General features: G+C 42.7%; 1 protein-coding gene across 3 annotated transcripts in view; it reads right to left on the bottom strand.

The window, feature by feature from the left end:
- ROBO1 (roundabout guidance receptor 1) overlaps window positions 1–12,072 on the bottom strand; it is a 1,129,598-nt gene that overhangs the window by 1,116,545 nt on the left and 981 nt on the right. The window lies entirely within an intron of this gene.

The raw sequence follows: 12,072 nt of genomic DNA, 5'->3' as shown, positions 1-12,072 counted from the left end.
GAAGGAGCAGCTGGAAGGGAAGAGCCTGCATTTATCTCTTCTCTCCCAGTGGCACCCTTCAAAGGCTTTCACTATGCCCTGGTTGAGAATCACTGGGCTACAATACTAGTGGTCCTAGGTACTACTGTAATAGCAGTAATACATAACCCTATTGTAATAGGTTCAAGCCCCAGGAGCAGCCATGATACCTCTTGGTAGCTATGTAGCTCCTGTCTACCTCAGACTCTAATGTTACCCTCCTTCCATTGCTCACCCACCACACCTTGTTCTTATTAAAAACTGATTAAGGTAGGCTGCCCACAGGCCTTAGAGTAAGTCTCAGTTCTGGCAAACCACCACCAAGTATCCCCCAGGCCTCACTACTCTCTTGGGTCTCAGGCTCAATAGGCCCTCTTGGCTTGCCTGTGGCTCTACAGGGCACCTGTAACCTTAAGGCTCTCTTCCACCCCTGTGCCTTGCTCTAAGTTTTGCAGGTGTTATCATTCAACAAAGTCATCCAAAATTCTGTCAGCCCTTCCCTCTGGGCTCTTGGACCATCAGGTCCCACACATGGCTGCATCCTGGACTCTCAGACTCTGGTCTCTTGGACTCTTTGGTCTCACACTCATCCCCCTCTCTGGGTTTTCAGACCCTGGTCCCACTCTTGATCCCTTCTTTCTGGGCTCATGGACCCTCTTGTCTGACTCCTACCTTTTCTCTGAGCTCTTGGTCTCTCTTGTTGGGTTTATGCCCTTTTTGGATTTGTGGACCTCTGGTCTGATTTTCAGTCACTCCCTGGCTCCTGAACATCCAGGTCCTGCACTCAGACACTCCCCCTCTTCTTTGGTCTCTCTCACTCAGCCCTGCTTTGTGTGCCTGGGGATCCTCCGATCACACACCTAGCCCCTCTTGGGGCCCTGTGCTCAGATTGTAACTGATCCTCTGTTCCTCAACAGCCATCTGTCCTGCTCATCTACTGAGCAAGAAACCTGAACAAAAGCATCTCACTGACCCTGGTTGTATCTAGGGACAGGGATACCTAGAAGAGGTGACCTGACTATAGCCCCCAAAACACCATATCCCATTCAGTAAGAAAGTAGATAAATTGGATGTCTAAAAAGGAGCAGTTTACTGGAAGGGAGATAGAGGATGCCCAAGCTTCTTGTTGGCAGAAGAACTCTGTTTACCAGGATGGTATTTAGAGAGTCAATTTGCTAGGGGGTGGTTGCTTTAGAAAAAGCATAAATTTGGTTTGCAAAAGAGTTGAATTGCTAATGTTGTATTTTGGCAGAGTACATGAATTTGCATTAAAGGTTTGGAGGGAAGAGTCAAGTTGCAGGAATTGATGAGTTTTCTGGAAACAGAAGATTAATGGCATGGACAGGGGCATGCAAAGGATGAATGTGAAGGTAGGAATTTTCTCAGGGAGTAAAATGAAAAACAAATATGGTTAGGGACCTAGAGTATAACGTGGGGAATTTTTTAATTGTGACCATGAAGTGAAAGTAGAGAACCAGCTAAGGATACAGAAAATACAGGAGAGAGTACAGTAGGTGGAGATGAGTACATACAACTAATGGAAGCAGCCCTGTGTGGATGAGGTTGAGATGGAAGAAGGTGCATTGGAAGCCTAGGATAGATCTGGATGGGTAAATAATTGGAGAAAATAGGCAGTGAAATAATTAATTGAGGTAGAGGATTGATTGGGTCCAATGGCGAACAGCGGAATGTTTTAATTAGTGCTCTGCATGTGTGATGAGTATGATGTGAGTGCTTTTTAAATACTAGACTTTCATGGTAGATTTGCGTCCTGACTGTAAATGAATCTTGATTGCAAACAAACAGAAAGTAAACTTTCTTTCAGAATAGTTTTTTGTGTTTGCTTTGTTGTTTTTTTTTAATTAAACTTTGTAAAATACAAGACATTTTATTAGGTGCATCTCAAATTAAAAAAGACCCATGGGTTTTATTAATACTTTTCCCCCTCTCCCATAGGACTTTAGAAACTCTATTTTTTTTGTCCAGTCATACCTTTGAGTATGAACATCAAAAAATTGCATTTATTACAATATTTTACGGGGGCATATATTACAAAAGCTTATAAAATCAGAAGTTAAAATGTGATGTAACTATCTCATGTCCAGTAACATTAAAAGCATGAAGTTTTTTTCCTTTTTACACAAGTTATTCCTTGAAGAACTGCCATGTCACATAATCTGTTGTATCATCTATCTTGAGAGTAAAGAATGATTCACTTTTAAAATGCAAGATACGTTCACTACCAGCAAGACTCACAGAAAACTGCATTCTTGTGAATCAGTAAGTTTGACTCTTGGTTTGTTATGCTTTCCCACTCCTCAATATATTCTTCCATGAAAAGAAGGCAAGGCACTTTGAGTAGATGTGATATCTTTTATTAGACCAACTGAGTAGTTGTAAAAAAGCTATTAACAAGCTTTCAAGCAGAGTCACCCTTCTTCATACATAGGGAGTGTCTTCCCTGAAAAGAAGACTTTTCTTTTCCCTGAAATGTCATTTCATTTCCCTGAAATATCTTCCCTGAAAACAAGACATTTCTGATGTGGAATTAATTTTCTGATGTGCCACTTTCCCAAAACTCAGTAAAACACATAGCAGGAACGCAAAGTATTCTCCACTTTTCATTCTCATGCAATGTGAATGTCTAATTGGTGTTCCAGCTTTAACCCATTGCTTTGTGACCCAGAAGAGATGTATATTGTAAACTTAAATGTCCTTCATAATTATCTCATTGGAATTCTTTAAATATATGTGATGCAGTATATCTGGTACTATGCCAATTTTTCTTAATTTTAGCAAGTGTAACATTTCTGTGGTCATTTTGAGGACCCTGGTCGGATGACCAATGTCGAAACAGGGATTGGGCCAACCAAAATTACGGCATTTGGCTAGGGAGAAAAGGGTAATTATTAATAGAAAAACTAACCCCTACCTAAGAATAAATTCACTTTTAGCTACTTTAAAATGCCAGTTACAGATAATCACATATGGCAAGTGGAAATAGGCTCATTAATATGCACTGTAGGGAAGAGCTTATGCTAATATATTAATTATAAAGCAGTAACGATAAGGTATATAAGAACAAGAGTTGGAACCTCTCCTAAGAACCCTCCTGACAAGAGCCTGAAGAGATCCTGCCACCAATTCAAGATCCTGTCTCAACATCAGCTGTTGGAGCAGCAAGGAGTCCCCCAGACAGGACTTCACAGCCTGATCAACCAGTGAAGTTGCACTTACAACATTTTGGGGTGGTGAGCATCTGTTTGACTAGCTACAAACCTAAATTTTTTAAATTGTTACTGCTACTTCAATTTTAATTAGAATTGTATCTGTTAGGGTTCAATAAGCTTGCTTTTAGTATAGGACAACTGTGTCTTAGTCTCCTTTTCTGGTATAGTGTCATAGGTTGTTGGTGTTGATGTAAAGTTTCTAAGTCTGTTGTTGTCCTTTTCCTTTATTTCCTGTTTGAAGTTTAAGAATAAGGACATCATATGAAAATTAAAAATAATTTTGAAAAGCATTAAACAGGCTGTTATTGTTTTCAAGTCAAATATACAAAAGCCAGGAAATGACAAAATGTAAGACTGCCTGTTCAACCTTCAATAGATCTATCTGCACATATTTTACCTGATCATATTCTTTCCTTTGGATTCTTGTTAAAATCTACACATATGACTGAGGGATCAAAAGATTAATCATGGCTATGTACTGTGGTATTTAGCATTCCTATCTCAGTTCTGCAGATGTTGTAAGGTAAGGAGTGAATCAGGCAGATAGTTGCAGGGCGTAGGCAGTTAGAAGCCACCCTGCAGCCACCCTACAGGAATCTCCCTGTGCCTTTGCCACAGAGGCCCATACTTGCAAAGTGAGATAGAATCTGCAACATTCTTTACATCCAAAAATGGGACTTAGATACCTAAGTTCTGATTGCAATCCTGAAAACACAGTTTAGCTACTGCCTAATACAAACTCCTTAAACCATTGGCAGTCTCTTGAGATAAGGATGAAAAGGCTCCCAGTAGATAGGGGAGTCTGTAGATGATTAAGGAAGCCAATCCAAGACCCACATGTTCAACTACAGACATGGTAAATAGTTCTGGGAGGAAGGAGTAGATTCTGATGAGGTTGGATCAAAGCTCTTCCCTTTCTCTGTCATCTGTTTACCCCCATAGTGAAGTGAGTTTGTTCAAAACAGTCAATGACTTGTTGTTATCACAGTATCACTGGGTCTCTGGCTATTGCATTTCATCAGAGATGTCTTTGAATCTCTTCTTTTGCCCACCTCTCAAGAGATGATCATCACTGAGTTTGGAGTAAAGATGTGTTTTGGGAACCAATTGTCAGACACCATTATGAAATGTCCTATTGCTATGTATCCTATTCTTTAACTGACAGAGGCTTCAATGCTGGTAATGTTTGCTTTACCCAGAATGCTTGCAGAAGTAACATTTCAAAACCTTCGGGTGTTTCCAATGGCATCCAAGTTTCATACCTATACAACAGGGTAGGGATGGCAACAGCCTGGTAGAAAAGAAGTATGGTTTGGGTCCTGTTGTCATGATCAAAGACATGATTTCAGAGAAATCCAAAAGCAGCACTGCTAAATTTTATTCAGTGCTTAATATCATCTATGTTTACTTTTAGGGAAAGTTGGCTACCCAGGTAGGAGAAATGCTCAGTGTTCTCCAAAGACTGCCTTCTAATTGTAATGTGTACAGGTGAAGCCAGTTGGTTTTGAGTGGGTTGGTAAAGGATCTTGGTTTACATGAAGTTAACAGTGAGTCCAAGCATTTCATGTACTTCCTAGAAGCAGTCAAGAAGGCTTCAGTTGAGCAGGCACACACAACACAATTACAAGAATATTGATGACCACATGCTTTGTTATTTTTCATCTGCTTAATGACTTTCAAGACCTTTTGATAAGTTGGTGGGTCTCCAAGGTAGTCCTTAACAAAGTGTTGTAGAATGGCTTCATGGTATTGCCTTTTACATTAGTATCTCTCTTCAAAAGGTCTTGAAAGTGCTCCTTCCACTGTGCATTGATTGTGGGGCTGTCTTTAAGGAGTATAGTCCCATCCTTGGACTTCAAAGAGGCTGTTCCTTATGTGTGTTGGCTTTGATTTTACTGAAGAAATTACATGGTGTGGTTATCATCAACATTTTAAATTCCTTTTACTTTGTCCTTTCACTACTTGCTCTTTCGTTCTCAAATTTTCCTTTAGGTCTTGGATTTTATGTGGTAATAAGTATCTGTCTTCCATTTGTAATTGATGCCATTCTGCCAAACTCTGAAGGCTCTCCTCTTTCTGTCAATGAAACTTGTATTTCCCTATCAGTCTCAATGAGTTGGTTTTGATGTTTCATCATGGAGAAGTGTAGAGATTATTTACATGCCTCATGGATGCCTTTCTTGGGGCTCTCATAGTGATCAGTGGGGTCAAATCATTAAGGAGGTCAGAGTTTTTCACTGGGGCACTGCTGAAGTCGATTTTAGAAGGTCTAAATCAGTGCCAAGGGCTAGTGTCTCACTCCTCTGCCCTGGATTATGCCACTGCTCAGAAGCATAACTTCTGGTGAGTGGTTCTCAATCTTTTTAGACTCAAGATACCCCTTCAACACTTTTCATAATTCATAATTAGTAACATCCCAGAAAAATAATATATTTGTTACATTATAAATATTACAATTACATTATCAATTAATACGTTACTCCTTGGTTAGATAATATTAAATGAACCCCTTCAGGCTGCTGGCAGGGAGTACTTCCCCAGGTCTGCCTGGCTGAGCAGACATTTGCTCCCAGAGCAGCAGTGGACTCACCATACAACATATGATTTCAGGTCACTGGTAAGGATAGGAAACCACTAAGCGAAATTCTTCCCTTAAGTTACCCTAAGATGATCATCACCCTGGGGCAGTAAGGGACTGAGTTCAGGAGCACCTAGCTGTCAGGGACCAGGTATCAACCTACACATGCAGCTCGTTTGCTGAGGGGGTGGGAGGGGTATGCTGGAGGCAAAAGGACATACAAGACCTGGGAGAGGGGAAACCAAGGGGGTGCCTCAGTTTAGTTACTTCCACTGCCATTGCAGCCTTGTGGAACTGCACTAGGTACATCCTGCAGAGCCAGATTGGGAAGCAGCTGTGGCAGAAGCATGTGTTCTTACTACAACCCTTCCTTCTCTGACCCTGCATGCATCTCACAGAAACACAAATGTATAAGGCAGGTGGATCTACATTATATGGTGCAGGCAGATGTGCCACTTCTGTTGTGACTCTTTCTAGTTTGGCTCCAATGTACCTCCTGAACACAGAGGCACATGGGGCTGTTTCACCCTACTGCTGCTGCCACCAGATAGGATAGTCCCACCTGCCTCTTTTCAGGAGGTATGTTGGAGCTGAACCAGGAAGAACCAGGTAGAAGCAGCATGGCCACCCGCATAATGTTATTCAGGTAGGTGTGCCTTTCTGTTGCAGCCACTTCTTGGTTTAGCTCCAATGTACCACCTGAGAATGGAAACACATGGGAGTTTCACTCCATGAAGGTGCAGTGGCATCACAGGACCCATGGCAGGTTCTCACCCCAGTTGAGAAGCACTGTTTAAGCGCTCTAGAACATTAAAATATGTCAAAATTGACATTAAGAAGTGTCAAAAAAATGAAGCACTATATTTAGCTCTCTCCAGAGCAGTCTTGTCCACTATTGAAAGCACATCAGTAGTAATGCCCCAATCTTTGAGGTAACAGTTTAATGTTTGGAGTAAGTGCCTGAGAAGTGCCAGATCTGGTTTTTAGTTCTCCTACTTCTGAGGAGCTTCATACTTATACTTCCCTGGACAATTCATAACGTTTAGAGACACAACTGGGCAGATTCACCAGGACAGAAGAGAAGCAAGAAGACCAAGATGCACATAATCATAAGTTTCCTAGATAGGGCATTTTGCCAGAAGGTGGAAATCTTAGATGTCAGTCCCTTCTCTCCAGGTTATTTTTATGTTTTCATCAATATCTGCTTGACATAATATGCATAAATAGTCTGGGAAGCTGGACTGGAACATATCATTTGAATTCCCTAACCAGTAAGGTCCAGAGTCAAGCATGTTGAAGGATGGTGCTATTTTGACTATAGTTTCATCAAACATGGTCATCTTCCTTCAGTTTTTCTTAATATTGTCAAGTTGCTTATAAATATTTAATCCTAAAATGCTTATTGGCTTTGTAATTCAAAGGCAATCTCATAAAACAAATGTAGGCAGATATACTCGTAAATGTAATCTAAGAGAAACTCATTTGGAGTCTCTCGGATGGAGACTTATTTTCCAAATGAATCAAACTTGAAACCATTTTTCTTCTTGAGAAGAAGTGTGGGTTTGATACAGTTCAATTAATCAACTTTCAGTTCTCATAGAAGGGCAACTCTCAAAGCAACAGTGTGACCCAAACTGATCACATACTGATGAGCTTTTTCAAAGATTTGTGCCAAAGCATGTCAGTCTTGAACTTCAGTTACTTGGATACTCTAGCCCAGAACAGGGAAAACCAAGTCTGCTACAGAGTACAGAAATGTTAGGGATGTTTTGGGGTTATTCTTCATCTTTAATAAATTATTTTCACCATTTCCCTTTCCCACCTCTGATAGGATCTTTTCAGCTAGATAGGATCTGCTTAGAAATGAAATTTAGGTCCAGTTCTTTTAATTATTTTTTTCATTTTTTCTTTCAACAAAAGTTAGTCTTTGCTTTGTGTATATACCTTGTAATCATTCTATTTCTCACCATGGATCTTGCTCAGTCATGGTGAAGCCTATGAAGACTTTATTCATAAAGACTCCCATATTATTTAGTACATTCAAATTTTACTATCAAAAGGCAAAAATCTAAAGGCACAACTGTGGGACTTAAATAAAGGCATAATAGAACCAGCATTCAATTAATCTCCCATGTTTAAGAAATCTAGTCAGTTCCTTTGATTCAGAACCTATAGAGATTAGACCTAATTTGGTTTTTCACAAAGAAAAGGTTAACAATCTTGTTTCTTTCCAGCCTAGGAGAAAGAGAATGACTACAGGTGTTTAACCTCACCGCAGAGTTTTCTCTGTGGGGTCCCTGAAGAAACAGGGCAATCTCTAAAAATGATTCCACATTTAAAATGACAGGAAAAATAAGTGAGAAATTTGGGCTTCTTAATTAAGAAGTCAACAAACATCAATGACTAAACTGTCTTCTAGGCTGGGCGAGTCATAAAAATTCTGTGCCTTATTGTGTCAATGACTTCTAAAATAACTCACTGAAATCAAATTTTTTTCAAATATTAATACCACTACTCTTCTAAGCATGAGGTATCTAGCACTGTAACTTCTACAGATAGGCTGTGAATTGCAGAAGTTGTAACAGCTTAGTTTTCTAGACCCCAGGCCTGTGAGCCAAATCCGCCCTGCAGACTGGTAGTATCTAACCTGAATGGCTTCCCAAGGGTCCACAAATTTGATGGCAGGGGAGTGGTGGTGGCAGCATTAATTGCTGCTCCCCTGCTGCCAAATTTGGAGACCCACAGGCCAGATAACATATTCAGGTACACAGTTGGAGCAGGGCAGCATGGGACTGGGCCCATGGGCCAACCCTGTGAAGGACCCAGCCTGTGGACTGACCCCATTCCACTCATCCAGTCAACAGCACCAAAAAGGTTAGGTGCTACTGTTCTAGCCTGAGACACTTTATATCTTTAAATCTTTACTTTCCTATAGATTGGTGGTTCTCAGCCTCTTTAAACTTGAGACACCCCTTGATAAACTCCAGGAACTCGGCAGAAAATGACAGCTCTTAGTTTTGACCACACAAAAATAATAGAGCAAAGAAGTCAGAAAGACCACAGCAGGTCAGAATGTTTTTGACACTATTGATTCCTCTGTGAAATCTCCCAGGATATCTTGTGAATCATGTTTGTTCACCTAACTACACGGCTACAACCTACACCCCTACACTGAACTGTGACACTCCTCAGCATCTTTGAAAGGATCTCAAGGCAGCCTAGGGTGCTACAGCACCTTGGCTGAGTCATTGCTAAAGAGGTTAGGTTTCAGTGCTTCTGTCTGTATCTGCCTTATTTGTATCCCCTATTTCCAAAACCAGGGCTGTAGTCTTCATTATATTACATCAGTTTTATACTAGTGTAACTCCAGTGAAATCAAAGGAGTTATATTAGTGTAAAATGTACATAACAGGACAGAATGGGCTATTTTGTTAGTGAGTACAGCTTTATTTACTGTGTATACAGAGGAAAGATTTTATTTTCTTCAATTAGTAATTGGTTCCAGTAATGTATTTTACTTCCAGTAGTAAAGAATATGAGCTTTGGCTGTGAGAAAGCCATTGCTATATTTTGCATTTTGCCTAAAGAACTCTAGATGTAATCTATCACACCCTGTCAGGAACATAGCCTGGTCTTTCCATCTAGTAACTATTATAGGTGATGTTAAAGAAATGTGCACCCATGCGCACACATGTGCATGCATATGCATACAGGCACATGTGTACACACTCATATACACAAATTCTAAGTGCTTAGGACAGCAGGTCTCAAAGTACCCTTCAGAGACTGTCAGTTCTTAGCTCTCATTCATTCTTGGCTATGAAAAAAATGACATTTTTTTTCTCTGGTAAAAAACTAAGAAAAACCACAATATGTCAGAATGTTTCTGACACTGGATTCCTATTTGAAATCTCTGGGTTGTGCATCACATGTAGGTGTTTGCACACCTATTAGTGCTAACATTGTGTGGCACCCCTCATCACACTTAAAAGGATCTGATGGCATGGTGAGAATCCATGGTTTAGGAGAACCAAAGACTGTTCTTTTTGGGGTTTTGGTTCCAAGTACCCCTTACAGACTCTGTGAAATTTAAATTCAGAAGGTATTTATAACTATCAAATAAAACCTGAAAGTATTTTTAAATCCAGTATGAAAGTCCAAAAACTTTGCAAGATGCCAACAGCTTCACAATATTGTAAACCAAATCTAACTGCTTCCAGTTACTAATAAAGTTACAAATAAACTTATGCTCCATCTTTTTACCATATATTTACTTTTTTGCATTTCCCCAACTTGAACAATGAAAACCTGCCCCATCAGTTTCACTTCTTCAAACAGTTTCTCATTTTGTGCAGATTTAAACTGCTGCAGTGTTTGGGTGCTTGACAGTGCAGAGGAATATCCACTAGTAGCTAACAGCTCTTCGACACATTAAATCACAGAAGCATTTCTACTAGTCCTACATTTTGCAAAGGTTAACTATCAGGCCACAATTAATTTGTGTCCCTCCAATTAAATGCCCCTGCTGCAATCAATGTCAAAACTCCCATTGATTGTACTGTTGCAGGATCAGGTCAACATTGCAGTGTTGACTGGTCACAGTTTCCACAGTGAAAGTGGCCTGATTGAGAGCATATAAAATGCTAAGCAAATTCCAAGCAAGGGAGCATTAGAAAGTAATTTCTGACTTTCAAATGTATGTGGGGAGGAAATATGGAGAGAAACCTCTTTACTCCGGGATCTCCACAGGCCACTAAGTGCTGTGACCTCTTTTTTATGTGTTACCCAAGGCAGATCCCCCATCAGCGCAGATGAACATAAGAACTGCCATTCCCTGTCTCAAACGGTAGGTCCATCTTGCCCAGTGTCCTGTGTCTCACAGTGGCAGCGGGTGGCTGCTGAAAGGGAGGGTGAGCTGTTTTCCCCCCCACACACACTATTTCTCCCTGCTGTAGTAAAGGCTCCTTGTGTCCTCAACGTGCAGTGCCACTAACTGCAGCCCCAGCACCCACTCAGTTCTGAGCACTGGCACTCAGTTCTGAGCCAGCACGTCAGGCTTCAGCTGCCTTGCCAGAATGACAAAGCCACCTGTGTCCCTAAAACCCAAGCCAGGGGGGCCACCACTGTCTACACTGGCTTGCCCTGTGTTTGAGGCCACAGGGCTAGAAAGGACTAGCCTGTTACCCCAGAAGCTTCTCCCTCTGGCAGCTTTGCCCACAACCTCTGCCCCTCTGAGCCAGGTAAATGATCAGCATCACAGAGAAGCAAGACTGGAAGGGACCTCAAGGGGTCACGTAGTCCAGCCCCCTACCTGGTGCCTTGAACCTGCCAGCTCCCCAAAGGCTCAGATGGGTGGGCTAATGCACCCCCACTAACTCTGAGGCTGCCTTAAGCGATGGTGCAGCCTCCTGCCCAAGCAGAGCCCAAACTCAGAGGCATGCACTAGCCAGGGAGAGGGCGCAACTTTTGGCAACTTCCTGAGCACCCCTGGAGAAAGCGGGGTGGCACATCCCAGCTCCCAGCTTCTATCTGCAGGCTGCTGGCACTGACTATCCCCTGCCAGGCATCAGGCTGGTGGGGGGGAGGGAAGCACCACCCCCCCATCACTACCGGTCATGCTGCACTGCCCCCATCAGCAGTGCCCCCTGCCACCTAGCATCGCTCCCCAGCCACATGCAGGGCAGAGGATCTGTGCAAGGGAAGAGGCAGAGTGTGCACCCCGCTCCCCAGCTCGAATGAATGATTTCTGCTGGGGAGGGGAGTGTTTGATGCACTGCAGCAGCAGGAGCAGCAGGAGCTGCTGCAGCGGAGCCGGAGAGCTGCCTCTCCCCCCCCAGCACCAGCCCGCAGGGGCTCCTCCATTGTGTCAGCCGGCGGCCGGGCCACTGCAGCAGGGAGCGCAGCCCCGAGCCCTGCCTCGCTCAGGGCTGTCGCCTGCAGGGACAACGGGCGGGGGGACCCGGCCGGCCCCTCGCAAAGGTGCGGGCTGGGGGACAGGCGGGCACGCAGGCGGGGACGGGAGAGGTGACTGGGAGCATGCCAGGTGTTGTGTCTTTTACACACACACACACGCACACCCAGCCTGATCTTTCTCTCTTTCTCCCTCACTCACGCACACGCACATACACACACACAGTGCTTGATCTCTCCCATACAGACTGCCTGATGATCTTACACACACACACATACCCAGCTTGATCTCTCTCTCTCTCACACACACACACACACACACACACACACACACAC

The sequence above is a fragment of the Crocodylus porosus genome, unplaced genomic scaffold (assembly GCF_001723895.1).
Source record: "Crocodylus porosus isolate Cpor-Errol unplaced genomic scaffold, CroPor_comp1, whole genome shotgun sequence".
Lineage (NCBI taxonomy): Eukaryota > Metazoa > Chordata > Crocodylia > Crocodylidae > Crocodylus > Crocodylus porosus.
Note: the sequence above shows the minus strand (reverse complement) of the source record. Positions and strands in the feature narration are given on the sequence as shown.